The sequence below is a fragment of the Canis lupus genome, chromosome 18 (genome assembly GCF_003254725.2).
Source record: "Canis lupus dingo isolate Sandy chromosome 18, ASM325472v2, whole genome shotgun sequence".
In the NCBI taxonomy this organism is placed as follows: domain Eukaryota; kingdom Metazoa; phylum Chordata; class Mammalia; order Carnivora; family Canidae; genus Canis; species Canis lupus.
The window spans coordinates 37,165,628-37,182,415 of record NC_064260.1 but is presented as its reverse complement, the minus strand read 5'-3'; the positions used below and the strand labels follow the sequence as shown (position 1 = coordinate 37,182,415).

Sequence of the window (16,788 nt, the reverse complement as noted above, 5' to 3'; positions counted from 1 at the left end):
TTTAACTCAAGTTTTTTTTTTTTTTTATTCATGAGAGACAGACAGAGAGAGAGAGAGAGGCAGAGACACAGGCAGAGGGAGAAGCAGGCTCCATGCAGGGAGCCCGACATGGGACTTGATCCAGGGTCTCTAGGATCATGCCCTGAGCTGAAGGCGGCGCTAAACCACTGAGCCACCAGGGCTGCCCTAAATAAATAAAATCTTAAAAAAAAAAAAAAGGGACTATAGTACTTTAGAGTCAAGTGGAATATATTAAAATCCCTTTCCCAAGAAAATATGTTTCTTCTCCTTCAAGGTGATGAGCATGTCTTGCTTGACAACAATTTTTTAACATGTGGATTCTAATGTAAAACATTTAAGTTTTTGCTAAATTATTCAGTATCTCCCACATTGGGAAGCTGTATTTCTAAAGAAGCTCCTCTTGATTTTTAATGAAGCAAAATGTTCTATGTTTCCTTACCCCTAAAGGGAGTCCTTCCATTTCTGTGACTCTCTCTTTGGTAATCAGAACTTAACTGAGATTCTTATTTCCCGAGATGAAGTCTCAAAACCTTTATCACATGTATTTTCTTTCCCCCAAATCTCAGATCTTTCTGAGATCTGAGTTGATCTGAGAAACAGAAACGACGTTGCACGTGAACTCCTGCACAGATCAAGAGGAGCAGCTCTGTAGATGTCCCCCCTGAGTTCATCCGCGGTCATCTTCAAGGCTCCACAGATAAGAGTTGGAAATCTCTGCGAGGAGCAGCCTGTGTCGTTGCAGTGGTTCTGCAACCTCAGTGGGCATCGAATCACTGAGCTGTTTAAGTTAAAATGCAAACATCCCAGGCACCATCTCCAGGAGATCCAAGAGTTGTCATGGATACCAGGAATCCGCACCCACTTCTGGGCGGCCCTGGTGTGAAGGGCCTCTGTCTCACCACACAGACTGCCCCAACTCTAAGGGGTGTGATGTCATTAGTAGGTCTGCACATGCATTTTTTTTAATGAAATTGAATAGTCAAGGGGAGAATAAAAGAGCACAGAATTCTTCAAATAGTAAAATAGCATTGTTTACTCAAAACTTTATTTCAGATATGTCCTAGAGTATAGTGGTCTTGATGTAAATAAAACATAGTTATTTGCAGGTGCTTCAGTGAAAAAAGCTTGAAAACCACTGGGCAGGGCGTACTGTCTGCTTGGACTTTGTGAAGCCCCCAAACCATCAGTTCCAGTTACCAAACCCTCAGACCCATCAATATGGAACAGCATGCCTTGAGCTCGGCTCCAGTCCCTTTCCCACCGCTGCCCAATGTCAGCACGCAGGGAACAGGTGATAGGAAAGACATGTTCTGAATCCTGAAGGTCAGTGGGCCTGTCTGAATAAACCAGGAAATTCTAGAAGGCTGAAAGTCCACAGAAGTAGGCGACGGTAGGGGTCCCAAAGGGTGGAGGGTCTCCCATCCTCCTCAGCCCCACATGCTGGACCAACCTCACAACACGGAAAAATCACTTTGCAAAAATCCCACGCCTTTGAGAAAGAACTGACATCCAAGGCAACACGCACCTTTGCTAAAGAAATGAAAATGTGCACCAGACCATGTTAAAGCAGTTATTGTTTACATCCTTTTTAACATAGAACTTGTCAAAAGAAACATCAACCCTGAAGACCAAGACCTCAGAGGCAAGTTTGTTAAAAACTGGTACGATGGGTGACACCAGAAGTAACTGCAGAGGACACTCAACACCTCCCTTTACGGTGACATCTCCCTTCTTCGTTTCCTTTTTTTTGCCTTCTTTCTTCCCTTCCTGCCTTCCTCCTCTTCCTCCATCTTCTTTTCCTTCTCTAGGCTCCCACTGTTTCTCTCTCTCTTCCCTCCCCCTCATCCTTTTCTTTTTTCATGTCTGATTTCTTCTAAAATTTCTCCTCTGCGTGCGCCTCCCTGCTCACCCCTGACTCAGGATGAGGAGGGGACTAGTGTGGTCTCCAAACTCTGCTTGCTCTCAAGTTAGGGCACTTAGGGCAGCCCCTCAGTGGCCCTACAATTCTCACTTCATTAACCTGTCTTTCACTTCTCACTTCCCATTAATAGTTTGAAAATGATGTGGAGCTTCTGATGCCTTGAACTCATTCCTTCTCCTTATCCCTTGCGAAGTTAATTTTTTTTCTTTAAAATTACAAAGAAAAAAATTTCCTCTGTGTCTTTAGACACAATCACATAGAGACCTCTTTCTGGATCTGGAGGTTTGACACACCTGCGACTTAGCCTGCTCTATCACTCAGCTTCTATTAGCCCACTATCCCCCAAGAAATGGAAAAAGACTGCAAAAAAAATTATCCAGAGTTCACATAAAACTGTTAACGATCTCAATCTGAATTCCAGTCTCCACTCCATTCTATCATTCCTCCAATAAGTACTTTTTTATGTTTGATTGTTGATTCCGTTTCCATTACTGAAAGCCTGCACTGTGCTAGAAACCTGACATTTTTGTCTATGGAGGTATAATTTATATACAGTGATATTCACCGTTGTAAGGTATATAGTTCTATGAGACTTGACTAAGGCATAAAGTCATGTAACCACCATTATAATCAAGATTTTGAGTGTTTCCATCACCTCGGAAAGTTCCCTTGTGCCACTTTGCACCCACACTGCTCTCTACCTCCACAGGCAAAACGTCCTCAGTGACGTGAGATCTTGGGGCATCATGTGAAGTCCTCTCAGGCTCCCAGAATGCTGTCTCTGGTCTGTCTTCTGTGCTTACAGTTTTCCCTTTTCCAGAAAGCCATAAGGCTATCTCCCCATATGGCTTATGCCACTCTGCATGACACTTCTGAAATGTACCCTGTTCCCAGGGGCATCAGGAGCTCATTCCTTCCTCATGTTGATGGTTTTCCATGGCTTGGCTGCTTCCCCTACTCACCAGTCAAGGACATTTCGTTTGCTTCCAGTTTTTGGAGATGATGACTAATGTTGCTATGAACATTTACACGTAGATCTCTGTGTAAACGTGTGTTTTCGCACCTCTTGGACAAATACCTAAAAATCGGGTTGCTGGTAAAATAAGTGTGTTTACTTTTACAGAAATTTCTAAACTCTTTTCCTAAGAGGAGATACCATTTGCATTCCCACCAGCAACATACGGGAGTTCTTAGTTACGTCTCATCCTCGTCAGCACTTCGTATTGTTAGCATTAAGATTTTGTTTTTTAAGCATTCTAACAGGTGTGTAGTATAATTTTACAATGCATTTTCCGAATGGCTAATAATGTTGAGTATCTTTCTATGTACTTGCCTGCCATTTGTATTTCTTCTTTGGGAAAATGTCTGTTCAGATCTGTAACCAGTTTTGTATTAGGTTGTTTGTTTTCTTATTATTGCACCATAAGAGGTTTTTTGTTTTTGTTTTTGTTTTTAACAAATTCCGAATACAAGAATTATCAGATAAGATTTTGGCAAATATTTTTCTCCCAATCTATGACATGTCTTTTTTTTTTTTAATCTTTTTATTTATTTATGATAGTCACACAGAGAGAGACAGAGAGGCAGAGACATAGGCAGAGGGAGAAGCAGGCTCCATGCACTGGGAGCCCGACATGGGATTCGATCCCAGGTCTCCAGGATCGCGCCCTGGGCCAAAGGCAGGCGCTAAACCACTGCGCCACCCAGGGATCCCCATGTCTTTTTCTTTAAGAGTATTTTTAGACAAGTAGAAGTTTTGGGGTTAAATTTATTATTAATCTTAGGGACACTTTTCATGGCCTATTTAAGAATTTTTTTGCCTAAACAGTAGTCACAAAGATTTTCTCTTATATTTTCCAGAAAAAAAATACTTGACAGTTTCAGGCCTATAAAAAAAAAACAACCTATCTTTTTGAAGCTTGAAATATGGTGATTTATGACAAGACATTCCCCTGCAAGGTGGGTGCTCTATTTAAAAACCTTGAGAGACAAACTTCAAGGCTGAGCTTCCTCTTTGATGGAAAAGTTACAAAGGAAACCGAATTAAATTTAACTCACAAGAAAAGCAAAAATTTTAAATGCCACTATTCTAAAGGCCCTTTCCTTAGAAATACCTTAACTTCAGGGGCACCAGGGTAGTTCAGTGGTTAAGCATCTGCCTTCAACTCAGGTCCCAATCCCTAGATTCTGGGATTAAGTCTGCATCAGGCTCCTCACAGGGAGCCTTCCTCTCCTCCTGTCTATGTCTCTGCCTCTGTATGTGTATGTGTGTGTGTGTGTGTGTGTGTGTGTGTGTCTCATAAATAAATAAATAAATAAATAAATAAATAAATAAATAAATAAAATCTTTTAAAAAAACAAAACAAAAACATTCAGACCATAGCACCCAGTTAGAGAGATTTCAAAAAGACCAAAAATGTAACAGATAAATTTTAAGTAAATAATAATCTGGAGAAAATATAGCATCATTTTTGGAATATAATCTCAGAATAGGGAAACATTTTCTAAGCAAGAAATTTTAAAGCCCCTCCTCAAAAATAAATAAACGGATAATCAATTTGACGACATTAAAAGTCTTACATTTAAAAAAAAAAAAGTCTTACATTTCTGCATAGCACAAAAATCTCAAAAGAAAAGGGGCAAACGGTAAGTCTGGGAAATACATTCGCAAAACATCTCTAAATCGGTATTTATGAAAAGCACCTAATAATCAATAAGGAAACATTACCAATAGAGTAGAAATTCGGACAAAAAGATTGAAAAGATACTAGGGTGGGAGGGAAGAAAGGACGATAGGGAGGAAAGAGGATGTTTTGTAAGTATATGAAAAAAATATTCAACCTTACTCTGATAAAAGACATATAAATTAAAACATTTTTCCCCTTTCAAAAGGCAAAGAGGCCCCAAAGCCTGTTAATGCATTTTATCTGAGAGACTGAAGGGAAGCAAGCAGCGTGCTGCTGGCGACGGAGCTCCTTGGAGGTGAAAGTCGCAATATTCCTAGAAGAATGAAAAAAAAAAAAAAAATATATATATATATATATATATATATATATATATATATATATATATATCCAGCAATCCCTTCTCTAAGGCAAAAAAGCCTGCGGAGGTTGAGACTGCTGTGCCCTGCGGGCGTGGCCCTGGCGGCCACCTGGCCTGCCTGCGCGTCTTCCCGGTCCAGGTGGTCCAGAGCATCACCGACCTTGCGCGCTCCCCGCGCCAGCACGACCCCGCCCCGGCACCTAGGCAACACCTACTGGGGGGCTGCTGTGCTTGCTCCTTATGCGGATCCACCCCACAGCCAAGTCCGAAGGAATCCACCACGGCATGGTCTGTAAGGTGGGACACAAGGTCACTGACGGGACACAAGGTCACCAGGCAGCGCCCATCAACCGCCGCGATACATCCCGGCAAGGGGAGCGAAAGGATGCGCGCGCACTTGCCGGGAGACAAAGATCTCCAGAATATCGTTGGCGCGAGGGGGCGTACCTACCGTACGCTATCTTTTGCACAAAAATCCTAAGTGGCTAATAAAGGGAATGAGCATCTGTACTGGAGGGTGCAAAGCCGCCCCCGCCCGAGGGTCACAGAAGAACCTCCTCGCAGCGGAGAGACGCCGCCGCCACCCGAGCCGGGCGGGCCGCCTGCACCTCCGCAGAGCCGCCGCACGGGGGCAGCGTCGCCGGCCGAGGTGCGCAGGCGCCGGCGGGACTGGGGCCCACGAGGCCGGCGGGGCGGGGTGCGGAGCGCGGAGCCCGGTGCGGAGGCCCGAGCCGGCCCGCGGCGCCCCTCGCCCGCCCCAGCGGAACTCCGCGTCTGGCTGGCAAAGGGGAAACCCGAAGCAAAAAGGCAGAGCCGCGGCCCCCTGGTTCCACTGGGGCTCGAACCCAGGACCTTCTGCGCGTAAAGCAGACGTGCTAACCGCTACACTATGGAACCGCGCGCAGCGGCGGGCCTCCGGGGCGGAGGAAGTGCACACGCAGCCCCCGCCCGCCGCGCCCTGGGCGGGCTGCTCTCCGCGGGGGCCCAGGGTAGGCCTCGCCCAGGCCCCCGGCTGCCCGGCGCGCCCCCGCGCACGCCCCCGCGCACGCCCCGCTCGGCGGCCGGGCCCAGCGCTCCCCCCAGGCGGCCGCGGCCTGGGCCCCGGCGAGCGTCCCGGTCGGCGCGGCGCCTGCCTTGATGTAAGCAGCGCGGAGGGGGCGCCAGTGCCTGGCTCTGTGGCGCAATGGATAGCGCATTGGACTTCTAGACAGATGGAGGCATTCAAAGGTTGTGGGTTCGAGTCCCACCAGAGTCGCTTTTGTTTTGGTAAGGGACAGCAGGCGACGGGAAGCAAACACCTTCACCCGTTTCAAAGTCCGCATCCCACTCCCCCCCCCGCCCCCGCCCCGCCCCACGGGGGGGAACTCCCGGCCGTGCCCTCTCGCTCGGCGCTGCTGGGAGTCCCGCCACCTGAGCCTGTTCTCCGTCGCCTTCGGGGCCCCAGGGTCTGTGATGAGACGCGGGAGGTACGAGAAGTCACTGGGGTTTCCCCTCCTCCCCCATATCGCTTTGACGTTAGCAGTAAAAAAAAAAAAAACCTAGACTTCAGCAGCTCTGTGTTGTTCACGTTGTCTAAAAGTGAGCGGAAGCTCGCGGGATACCAGAATGGCCGAGTGGTTAAGGCGTTGGACTTAAGATCCAATGGATTCATATCCTCGTGGGTTCGAACCCCACTTCTGGTAAAGACTTTTCTGCCCTTCCAAAAAAATAATAAAAAGAAACCCTTCTCTTGAGTTTTCTCAGGGCTTAGCGATGGTGAACGGTAATTTTGCAATTTTAGGCTGGGTGTTTTTGCGATTTTAGGCTGCAGACAGGATGATGGATGAGAGCAACCGAGAACCGAGACCGCCTGAAGGGTTACTTGGCAATGGCATTTTAATCTGAATGTTAGTATTTTCGCCACAGAACGTGTAGCCACAAATTCAGAGCTGATGGTTTAGAAAACTGAAAGAAAAGGTCTGTGTAAAACTATACTACCTGGGGCGGGGGGGGGGGGAGTGGAGGGAGGCACGTTTCTGCAGTAGAAACCTTCACCCTTTGCAACAGTTAATTAAAATCCGGCTATGTGCGGTGGACTGTTCTAAATGCTGCGGTTATGGGAATGCAAACTTTTTTTTTTTTTTTAAGAAAAAGTAAACAAATAAGGACGAGAAAAAAGACAAGGTCCTCACCAGCAGCACTTAAATCACAGTGACAGGAGAGATGGTTTCTTAACAAGCAAATAAACTGAATTTCTGGTGGCAATTAAGGGCTATAAAGTAAATTATACAGGGTGGCACAACAGAGTGGCATAGAACGTTTTCAGGGCAAATTGATCCCATTTGTGGAAATCATTCATCGTGACAGGAGTGTTCTCCTCCTCTCTCTGCCAAACAAAACTTTGTCCAAAGAACCAATTCTGCTGTCTGAGCCTTCACTAAAAGCTTTCCCTGACCCATGGCCCTCATTCATTTCACAGCAGTTTTTGAGAGCTTGATCTGTGCCAGCCACTGACCAGGCATTGGGGACATAGAGGGTCTGTCGGCCTCGCTGCAGACACATTCTAGGAGGAAAGACACACCCATTATGCAGGAGCCAGAGGGATGTTGTGGCAGGCAGAGCAATAATGACAGGTTCAGAGGCCCAGTACCTAACCCCATCCTGAGAGGATCAAGCAGGGATCTCTGGGGCAGGTCCTCATCCCTGTCTTTAAAGATCACAGGGCACTTCCCAAACCAGACAAACTTGGAAAGTGGGAAGAGGATGGCATTTCAAGAGGAGGGAATGGGAGGGGGGGTCATAGAGGGAGGGGAGAACCAGTGGGAAAAAGCACTAAATATAAACAGCTGCAGTGAACTCTCTCTATGCTGATTAAGTCAGTTAACACTTGATTGGAAAAAAAAAAAAAAAAAAAACACTTGATTGTATACAGTTTGAGACTTTGGTTCTCAGTCTTTGGTACCTGTCAATTTAGTCTTGTCCTAAGAGAACAGGAAACAAATCCTTGTGTTGTCCCGCACGCACTCAGCAGGAGCCATGCCCCTGGCTCTGTTGTAAGAAGCAGAGGTGAGGCCCTGGGCTCACTAACTCCCCCAAGACTGACTCGTGGCCCAGGCAGCTCCTCTGGGGGGGGGGGGGGGGGGGCTGGTTTTAGTTTTCTTGGTGGAACCTAGACATGCCATCTGATCCATAGGGAATCCACATCTTCTTTTGTGAAAACTGTACCTTATTCATTTGTGATTTTTCAATACTAATAAGCAATTCTCCTCCCAAACCATGAAACGTAGAGGGAACACCCCACACACACACACACTGGAAAGAAAATTTGTGCTTTTAACTGCTCTCTGCTGGGATCTGTAGAAAACACAGGATCAGGGATGCTTTGATCTGAAGGGCTGCCTGTGTGATCCCAAAAGGGTGGACTCATGTAACACATTACATTTTTTTTCTTCCTTTATTATGAAAACACATTTTTTAAATCCAGTAACAGACGTACCTAAAGGAAGTGGTAAGAGCCTCCTCTTATACAACTCCTTGCCATTCCCCAAAAAGTAGCCGTTTTATTGAATTGTTTTCTATCCTTAAGCATCTCTTATGACCATGCAAACCCCAAATATACAAAATGTATAATTAAAGAATATATATTCATATAGAGACCCTTGCAGTTTTCCACAAATATTATCCCCATAAGTATTGTTTAGCGCCTTGTGTTTTTGCTTCCATAACATGAATATCTTTCCATAACAGGTGTTACCTGTTTAAACTTTGCTCCTACTTCCCCGATACATTTCATTCCTGATACATTCTCGATCATATACATTTCATAAAAGAATGCAGGCCTCAATTCCTCCCGGGGCCCCTTGGTGGAATGTCTCTGAACTCCAAGGAGGGCTAAAACTGTTGTGAGGTTCCACCTCATAGGATTCCCTTCCTTTCAAGGGATCCTACCCAATGCCTCAAGGAATGACATGGCAACCAAGGAGCAGAATTTAGGAAAAGATTAACTGTGTCCGGGACACAGGTGTCAGGGTAAACAGGGCTGCCAAAAGATATAAAATCCCAACTGATCAAAATCTTTCAATGGGAGCTCCAGCAAAATGTTGAGATTCCCTGGAGAACGTGCGTTCTGTTTGCTCGTCCCTCTGCTTTCCAAGTCTACGGGGGCCTCTGCAGTCACCATTCACAGCTCAGTTCAGGCTTCACCAGCTCCTGGAAGCCTTGTCTGCCCCTTACTTCTGGGGTCAGCCTGGTGACGCTGCAAAAGCCAGCTTCCCACCGCCAAAGCGCCACACTGGGTGCTTCTGGAAGCGTGTCTTGTCGCGGCCCCGAGGACCAGGACTGGGTCTTCGCAGCCTAAGTTTGCTTAAATGCTGAAGAGCGGCATCCACTGGGTGAATGTCTGTTGAATAGATGATTGGAAACCTAATCAATTATTCATAATTCCCACCCACGACACGCTCCGGGGCTCTTCAACGTGCAACGCTGGCATTAAAAACCCGCTGCTCGCAATGGCCACGATAGCCAAACTGTGGAAGGAGCCTCGGTGTCCAACGAAAGATGAATGGATAAAGAAGATGTGGTTTATGTATACAATGGAATATTACTCAGCTATTAGAAATGACAAATACCCACCATTTGCTTCAACGTGGATGGAACTGGAGGGTATTATGCTGAGTGAAGTAAGTCAGTCGGAGAAGGACAAACATTATATGTTCTCATTCATTTGGGGAATATAAATAATAGTGAAAGGGAATATAAGGGAAGGGAGAAGAAATGTGTGGGAAATATCAGAAAGGGAGACAGAACGTAAAGACTGTTAACTCTGGGAAACGAACTAGGGGTGGTAGAAGGGGAGGAGGGCGGGGGGTGGGAGTGAATGGGTGGCGGGCACTGGGTATTATTCTGTATGTTAGTAAATTGAACACCAATAAAAAAAAAAAAAAATGAAAAAAAAAAAAAAAAAAAACCCGCTGCTCACCCAGAAGCACGCCCAGAGGTCCTAAACCTGAGGATTCCCCTGGGGATGCTCCCCTTAGGGTCCTAGCACTTCGGGGGGAGGGGGGTTGCTGTCCAGCTGCGAGGCAGCTAAGGCAGGCAGGTATTTTCTTTACAGTCTCTGATGGGAGAGGTCGGGTTGCATTCTGCCAAACACCCACTAGATCTTCATTTTGCAGTTTCACCTCCCGGGGAATCAGTAAAAAGACTCAGAATGTTAAAAAGACAGCGGCCACGTGGCCTATTTCACCGCGGATAGGGCCGGGAAGAAGCCCCTCTTGCGAGCCCGGATAGCTCAGTCGGTAGAGCATCAGACTTTTAATCTGAGGGTCCAGGGTTCAAGTCCCTGTTCGGGCGGAGCTTATTTTAAGCTCCAAGGATAAATCTGAGACTGTTCACACCACTTCTCTTGACGAGCAGGAGGAAGAGATGGGGGATGGGGGGGAGGCGACCCGCGCAGCACACCGGGTCCAGCGCTGGGTAGGCGCGGGTTCCCACGGGGACCCCAGCCCCACGGGGGCTCTGCGCATGCGCACAGCGCCTACCAACGAGCCTTCCAAGCCCAGCACTTTCTCTTCCAACTTTGGAATGTCACTTTGCCCGGAGATGGTTTTTTTTTAACTTGAAACTTCCTTTTATATCCGGAACATCAAAAGACCCATAACCAAGAAAGCCGCCCCCCGCCCCCGTCAGTCGCGATAGTGATGCTCCTGGCGGTTAGTGCGCCCCATTTATTAGAGGCGCGGTGAGCCCCAAAAGCCAAAAATAAAAAAACTGAAAAAAAAAAAAAAGGCGCGGTGAGAAAACAGCTCCCAAGGACTCTCGGATCGAGCCGGGCGCTTATGAGTCACATCTCCGGCTGGGAAGCATCCTTTACCCGGTTTCTGACCCGCCGACGGGGCCCGGGCTTTCGGTTCTGGCTGTAGAGACATTATTTAAGGCTGTGGGTCTGCACGTCTGTCGCCTACGGGAAAAACATGCGAGCCCGGCGAGCTGACGGCTCAGGGAGCCCAGCGCGCCGCCGTGGGACTGGGCGCCGGGGCTCCCGGCGGGGAAGGAGCCCTCCAGGGACCCTCTTCCCGGTCGCGCACGCGCACAGGAGGGTACGGGCGCCGAGAACCCCCTGCGCTGCCGCTGCGCACGCGCGGGAGAGGGTCCACGCGCTAGGAGCCATGCACCTACCGCCCCTCCACCCAGGCCGCTGCGCACGCGCACCAAGAGACCCGCGCGGCCGCCGCTGCGCAGGCGCACTGGGCGGGAAGGCCCTCTTGGTTCTGGGGTGCGTGTCGGCAAAAACCCTGCCGAAACCCGGGATCGAACCAGGGACCTTTAGATCTTCAGTCTAACGCTCTCCCAACTGAGCTATTTCGGCGAAGACGAGAGGTAGTGCTATCCAGTTAAGGAAATTTTTTAAAAGAAAGCAAGAAAAAAAAGCCCCAGAAAACCCTGTGAGGAAAATTGAGCATGTTTATCCTCATGCTTTCTCCACCTCTCCCCAGGCACCTCCCTGATAAAGACAGCCTCTTACCGAGGGCCTACTGTGCGCCCGGCGCATGACCCACTTGGTCTCACTCGATCCCCACCCGCCTCACCCCTGCCGTGAGGATGTTCATATGATAATTTCTAAATGAAATACCTGATGCATCTCAAATCATCCAGAATTGAACCAGAGCCCTCCGGCCCCAAAGTCCAGAAATGTTGGTCAAGACAGGCATAGGGTTTTTTGGGTTTTTGTTTTTTGTTTTTTTTCCTTTTTTCCCCCTTTGATGAAAGACAGAGGGAGTGACCTCGGGGTGAGGAGGGAGGAAGTAGGAGGCCTCCATGATCTCCACCCCTGTCCTCCTCTCCACGTCCCAGCTCACTCTGCTCCTTCAAAGACACTTCACTTTTCAAGGTTGCCAAAGGTGCACTTGATCACTTCCCAAAGGACTCCCCCAGAGCGAAGAAAAATAGCCACCTTGTTTCTCTCCCTGGGGTGCCATCTGAGCCCCTCAATTCGCTGTCTTCAAAGAAGCCTGACTGCCCCCCCCCCCCAGTGCCCTGCGCCCTCACGTGGATCCGTGACCAGGGCTGACCCTTCAGCAGTATACCAACTGACAGAGTCACATCAATGTGGATAGGCTTCTGATCTTGGGCATGTTGGGAGTATGTTTCTCCAGAATGGTTCCTTACCTGTTTCGAAAGGTATCTTTTGTTTCCTTCCCAGATTGAAAATAATCACAATTCTGCTGAATATTGAATAATAGTAATAATGGTCATTGTTACAATGTATTGAATGTTTACCTTGGGGCAAAACCCCACTAAGCACTGTGCATGCCTTACGACCTCATTAAATCACAAGTTCATAAGATGGATGCTATTTCCCGCATTCCCTTTCTCCTGCTGAGGAAGCTGCGCTTTGGAGAGTTGGAGGTGATTGTGGGTCTGTGTAGGCCCAGGGTAAGGCACTCCAGTGTGGAGGATGAAGGCCTAGGCTCCGGCTTGAGTGCTCCCTCCAGCCTGGCCCTGCCGGGCCCCACTAATCCGGACTCCCTGGGTACCACAGTCCATCAGCTAAGAGGGCGTCTGCCTCAATCAACCTCCACCTCCATCCTGCTAAGGAGATCAAGATCCCCCCTCCTTTGTTGCCTGACGGAAGCAAGGAAGGCTCAATCTCTAGTGAAGCCAGGATGCACCTTCCCTCTACCTCCAAAGGAAATTAGTTTTAGTCTTAGTGAACTGCAGCCTAAGCTGCTCTTGGCTCCACAACCCGGCTTCGGCAATATCTTTCAGGAGCTGAATCCTTCCCTTGTCAGTAGTCGGTGCCAGGGGACTACTGTTTTTCCAACACCAGGACTTGTCCCATTCCAGCCCCTTGAAGGCACTCTGTCCAATAGGACCCTCTACCACCCATAGCAGAAGCTGCCATCTCAGCCTCAACGCCTCCCTGTGTTCAGGGTCACACTTTGGGGGGAGGGAGGGTAGAGAGAAGACTTCCCCGTAGAGGGAACCTTATCACTCCATGCACTCTGTCTGGTGCATGGGTTTCTAGACGGTCCCGTCTTCTGTTTCAGAATGCAAAAATATCCTTTGGAGGTAAAGGAAGGTGGCGTGTAGGTGCAGGACCCACGGCATATCCGCAGACACTTGGCGGGAAGGGAACCCCAGAGGGAGGGTCAGCCTGGAACAGTGATGGGGGCGGTGCCTCGAAGCAACCGTTCCCCTTGCTGTGAATGCAGCCGTCAGCAGTTCGGACCCCGCGGCCCGGCCCGAGGTTGCAGAATAAAGCAGCCCCTTTAACTCCCGCGAGCAACGCACCTCAAGTTTTCCCGGGGCCTTTGCACAAAGGTTCGCAGTGTCCGTCGTCGCGGGGACCAGGCTTTTCAGAGACAGCGGCTGGACTCGCAGCCTACACGCTCCACGACTTTACTGCCTTCTCTACAGGCACCCGATTATGAAAGCTGTTCTCATTTTTAAATTATTTAGGAAAAAGGGAAGCGCCGCCCGAACAGGGACTTGAACCCTGGACCCTCAGATTAAAAGTCTGATGCTCTACCGACTGAGCTATCCGGGCTCGCAGGCAGCGCTCCCCTCCGGTGGCTGAAGGCCTCGTCCTGTGCGCGCTGTGAGCTAACAGCTCCGCGCCGGGCGGGCTCCCGACTCCTCCTCCGAGTGCGCTTCGACCCGTTCCGACCCACGGACCCTGCGGGGAAGGTGTCAGGTCGTTCTTCGGCAGCCCCATGCAGATTCCTGAAATAAGACAACAAAATAAAACGCGCCCCCTTTTATTCAGAAAGTTATTTTTCTAAATAACGAATAACTAAACTCCTTGGCAAGCGTGAATATTGAGCTCTGCAAAAGCCTGCAGGAGGAGAAGGCGTTTACTCACGGTCTCCCCCTCCCCAACCCCGCCCCCGGCCCGCCACGCCTATCTTTGCCCTAAAAGCAAAGGGCATAGGGGCGGAGACCGCAGGTCAGGGTTTAAGGATCAGGTGCCCCTTCTGCCGAGAAGCACCACTTCTGGTGCCATCTCAGGTGTCCACCGCAAAAGAAGTGCGATGCGGATTAGCTAAACGAGACGACGCGGGCTGCTGCCTGCTGCGCTGGAAGCCGCCTCGGCCCGGGGGCTGCGCGGGGAGAGCACGGCCCCTCCCACCCGCCCCGCCCCCTCGCCCTGGCCACGCCCCCGCCCCGCCCCCGCTGGCCGGGCCTCCGCGCACGCGCAATCCCTCCCTCCTGCGCGGGCGACCCCGCCTCCCCCCGCCTCCCTCAGGGACACCCCGTCTGCACGTTGCAGATCCCCCCCTGCCTTTCGGTCCTCCGGGCCTTTACACAGGCTGTTCCCTCTCACAGGCGTCCCACCTCCACCTCCCCTTCCCTCCTCCCCCATCGCCCGTCCCCAGCACCTTTGGGAACTCAGTTCACCCGCCATCCAGCCTGGGAGGTACCTCCTGGTGACCACAGGGTCCCTGGTCCTCAGCTCCCCTGCACTGAGGATCTGCTACAGGTCCCGAAGGCAAGCATGCGGGCGGCCAACCTCCGAGAGCCTCGCACTCGGGGCTCTAAGAGAGGACAATATAAATACTAGAAGGCGGGCCGAGTAGAACCTGGCAGAGAAAAAAAAGGCTGAAAACTGAGTAGGTGTGTGTCACGGGGGCAAGAATGGTGATTGAGGCAGAGACACCCCATCTTCTCCAAGCTTCTTGCTTGTACCCCAAGTGCTTCCCTTGGGAATTCTCCCCTTTTTTTTCAGGCTGCAAACTGAGAAAGCCCAACACTGAGAGTGAGATTTTTTTAATATATAAATTTATTTTTTATTGGTGTTCAATTTGCCAACATATAGAATAACACCCAGTGCTCATCCCATCAAGTGCCCGTCACCCAGTCACCCCCACCCCCCGCCCACCTCCCCTTCCACCACCCCCTAGTTCGTTTCCCAGAGTTAGGAGTCTGAGAGTGAGATTTTAAGGAATTGGCTCACACTTGTGGGAGCTGGCAAATTTAAAGTCTGTCGGGCAGGCTGACAGACAACATTCAGGTAAGAGTTCAACTTCAGTGAGGCAGCAAGCTGGAGACCTAGGCAGATCTTCTATTTACCATCTTTGAAGAGAATTCCTTCTTCATCAGGAAACCCCAGTCTTTGCTCTCAAACCTTCAGATGCTTGGATGAGGCCCAGCCACATTACAGAGGATAATATGCTTCACTCAAAGTCTATGATTTACACCTTCATCACATCTACTAAACACCTTCACAGCAGCATCTAGACTGGTGTTTGATTAAACAACTGGGCACCGCACCACGGCCTAGCCAAGGTGACCTATAAAATTCCCTGTCACACATGCTGGCGTACATCATGCAGACCTTGAACTGCCCAATTTAGTAGTACATCATTTTCCTTCCTTTTGACCATCTTCACATTTCATCAAAATGCATCCCTCTACCCAAGAACCCAAAGATTTGGGGAGTCACTTCTTTAGCTAGTGTATTGGCACAGAGGAACAGAAAGGGGACGGCATATAAATAGGTCCCAAAGCAGTATTTCTCCATTTTGTCTTTCACCATACATAAGGTTTTTAGAATGTGAGGACTGAGAATTTCTTTTCTCTCTTCCCATGTCCCAGCCTGGTGTCCAGCCAATAAAAGGGCATCCCGAAGTGTGTGTTGTTCCTTTGCACTACCTTGATAGAGCGATTCATCTTAACAAGTAATAAGTATAATAATAATAAGTATTATTATATCCTTTATATTATGTATAATATATTATAGAGTATATGTTCTGATAATGTATTATTTATATAATAACAAATATATTATGCAATATTATAGATGTTATAGATTATGTTACTTATATAACATAAATAGAATATAAATACATAAGTGTAATATCAATATGTAATGTTATAAATTATATTTTATATATTATCTATATAATATAAATATATGTTGTTTAATATATAAGTATTATTATACCTATTACTGTTATAACAATAAAGTAGTAATAATAATACTTGTTATTATTACTGTTAGGATCCACCCCAGAGCCTCCAGATTCCCCTGTCGTCCACCCCCAGCCCCCCCATCCCAGACCAGTATAAACAGCTCTGGAAGCCGGGACCAGGTGGGATGCGGGTTCCCTGGGGGTCTGTGCCATGGTCTGCTCCGGTGCTGATGGACGCAGACGCGTTTTGTACTTGGCGAGGTGTCGGGAACAAGAATCGATCAGTCTGTTCTGGAATCCGGATCGTCCTGACGGTAGTTTCCCAGTGTGTTTGCTGGGGCGCAGTGTGGCCGGGGGCATCGCGCTCGGAGCGCAGGGACGTATACATGCATACACAACAGTGGCTTGCGATTTGGCAAATAAAAATTCAGTAAAATCTCTGAAAAAAAAAAATCTGAAAAACAACGAGTGTGTACTTTGTATGTTGCACGCAATAATTTGAGACGTACTTATACCCCCCCAAAAAAAAGAAGAAAGAAAAGAAAGAAAAGAAAGAAAGAAGAAAGAAAGAAAGAAAGAAAGAAAGAAAGAAAGAAAGAAAGAAAGAAAAGAAAGAAGAAAGAGAAAGAAAGAAAGAAAGAAAGAAAGAAAGAAAGAAAGAAAGAAAGAAAGAAAGAAAGAAAAGAAAGAAAGTAGTTGTTTCTTGGAAATTCTAATTTAACTGAGCGTCCGGTGTTTGATTCGGTGACCCGGGTGTAGACGTGAACCAGACAGGGCTTTCCATACTCACCAGCTGTCCTATAGACAGATCTCTGTTACCGGTAAACCAGCTGGAGCAAACCGAAGTCGAGGGGTTCTCCGGCCGAGAGGGGCCCCGAGCTGCGCCCCGCGCCCGCCCTCCGCAGGTGA

The 16,788-nt window shown here is 48.5% G+C and overlaps 6 non-coding genes across 6 annotated transcripts; 3 read left to right on the top strand and 3 right to left on the bottom strand.

Annotated features, from left to right (window-relative positions):
* Nucleotides 1-5,811: 5,811 nt before the first annotated feature.
* On the bottom strand, nucleotides 5,812-5,884 carry TRNAV-UAC (transfer RNA valine (anticodon UAC)). Its single transcript has one exon. It is a non-coding gene; the product is annotated as a tRNA-Val (tRNA).
* Nucleotides 5,885-6,156: 272 nt separating this feature from the next.
* On the top strand, nucleotides 6,157-6,242 carry TRNAR-UCU (transfer RNA arginine (anticodon UCU)). Its single transcript is given in 2 exon segments — nucleotides 6,157-6,193; nucleotides 6,207-6,242. It is a non-coding gene; the product is annotated as a tRNA-Arg (tRNA).
* A 344-nt stretch (nucleotides 6,243-6,586) lies between these two features.
* TRNAL-UAA (transfer RNA leucine (anticodon UAA)) lies at nucleotides 6,587-6,669 on the top strand. The gene has a single exon. It is a non-coding gene; the product is annotated as a tRNA-Leu (tRNA).
* A 3,576-nt stretch (nucleotides 6,670-10,245) lies between these two features.
* Nucleotides 10,246-10,318, top strand: TRNAK-UUU (transfer RNA lysine (anticodon UUU)). Its single transcript has one exon. It is a non-coding gene; the product is annotated as a tRNA-Lys (tRNA).
* Nucleotides 10,319-11,260: 942 nt separating this feature from the next.
* TRNAF-GAA (transfer RNA phenylalanine (anticodon GAA)) lies at nucleotides 11,261-11,333 on the bottom strand. Its single transcript has one exon. It is a non-coding gene; the product is annotated as a tRNA-Phe (tRNA).
* A 2,108-nt stretch (nucleotides 11,334-13,441) lies between these two features.
* TRNAK-UUU (transfer RNA lysine (anticodon UUU)) lies at nucleotides 13,442-13,514 on the bottom strand. Its single transcript has one exon. It is a non-coding gene; the product is annotated as a tRNA-Lys (tRNA).
* Nucleotides 13,515-16,788: the final 3,274 nt, after the last annotated feature.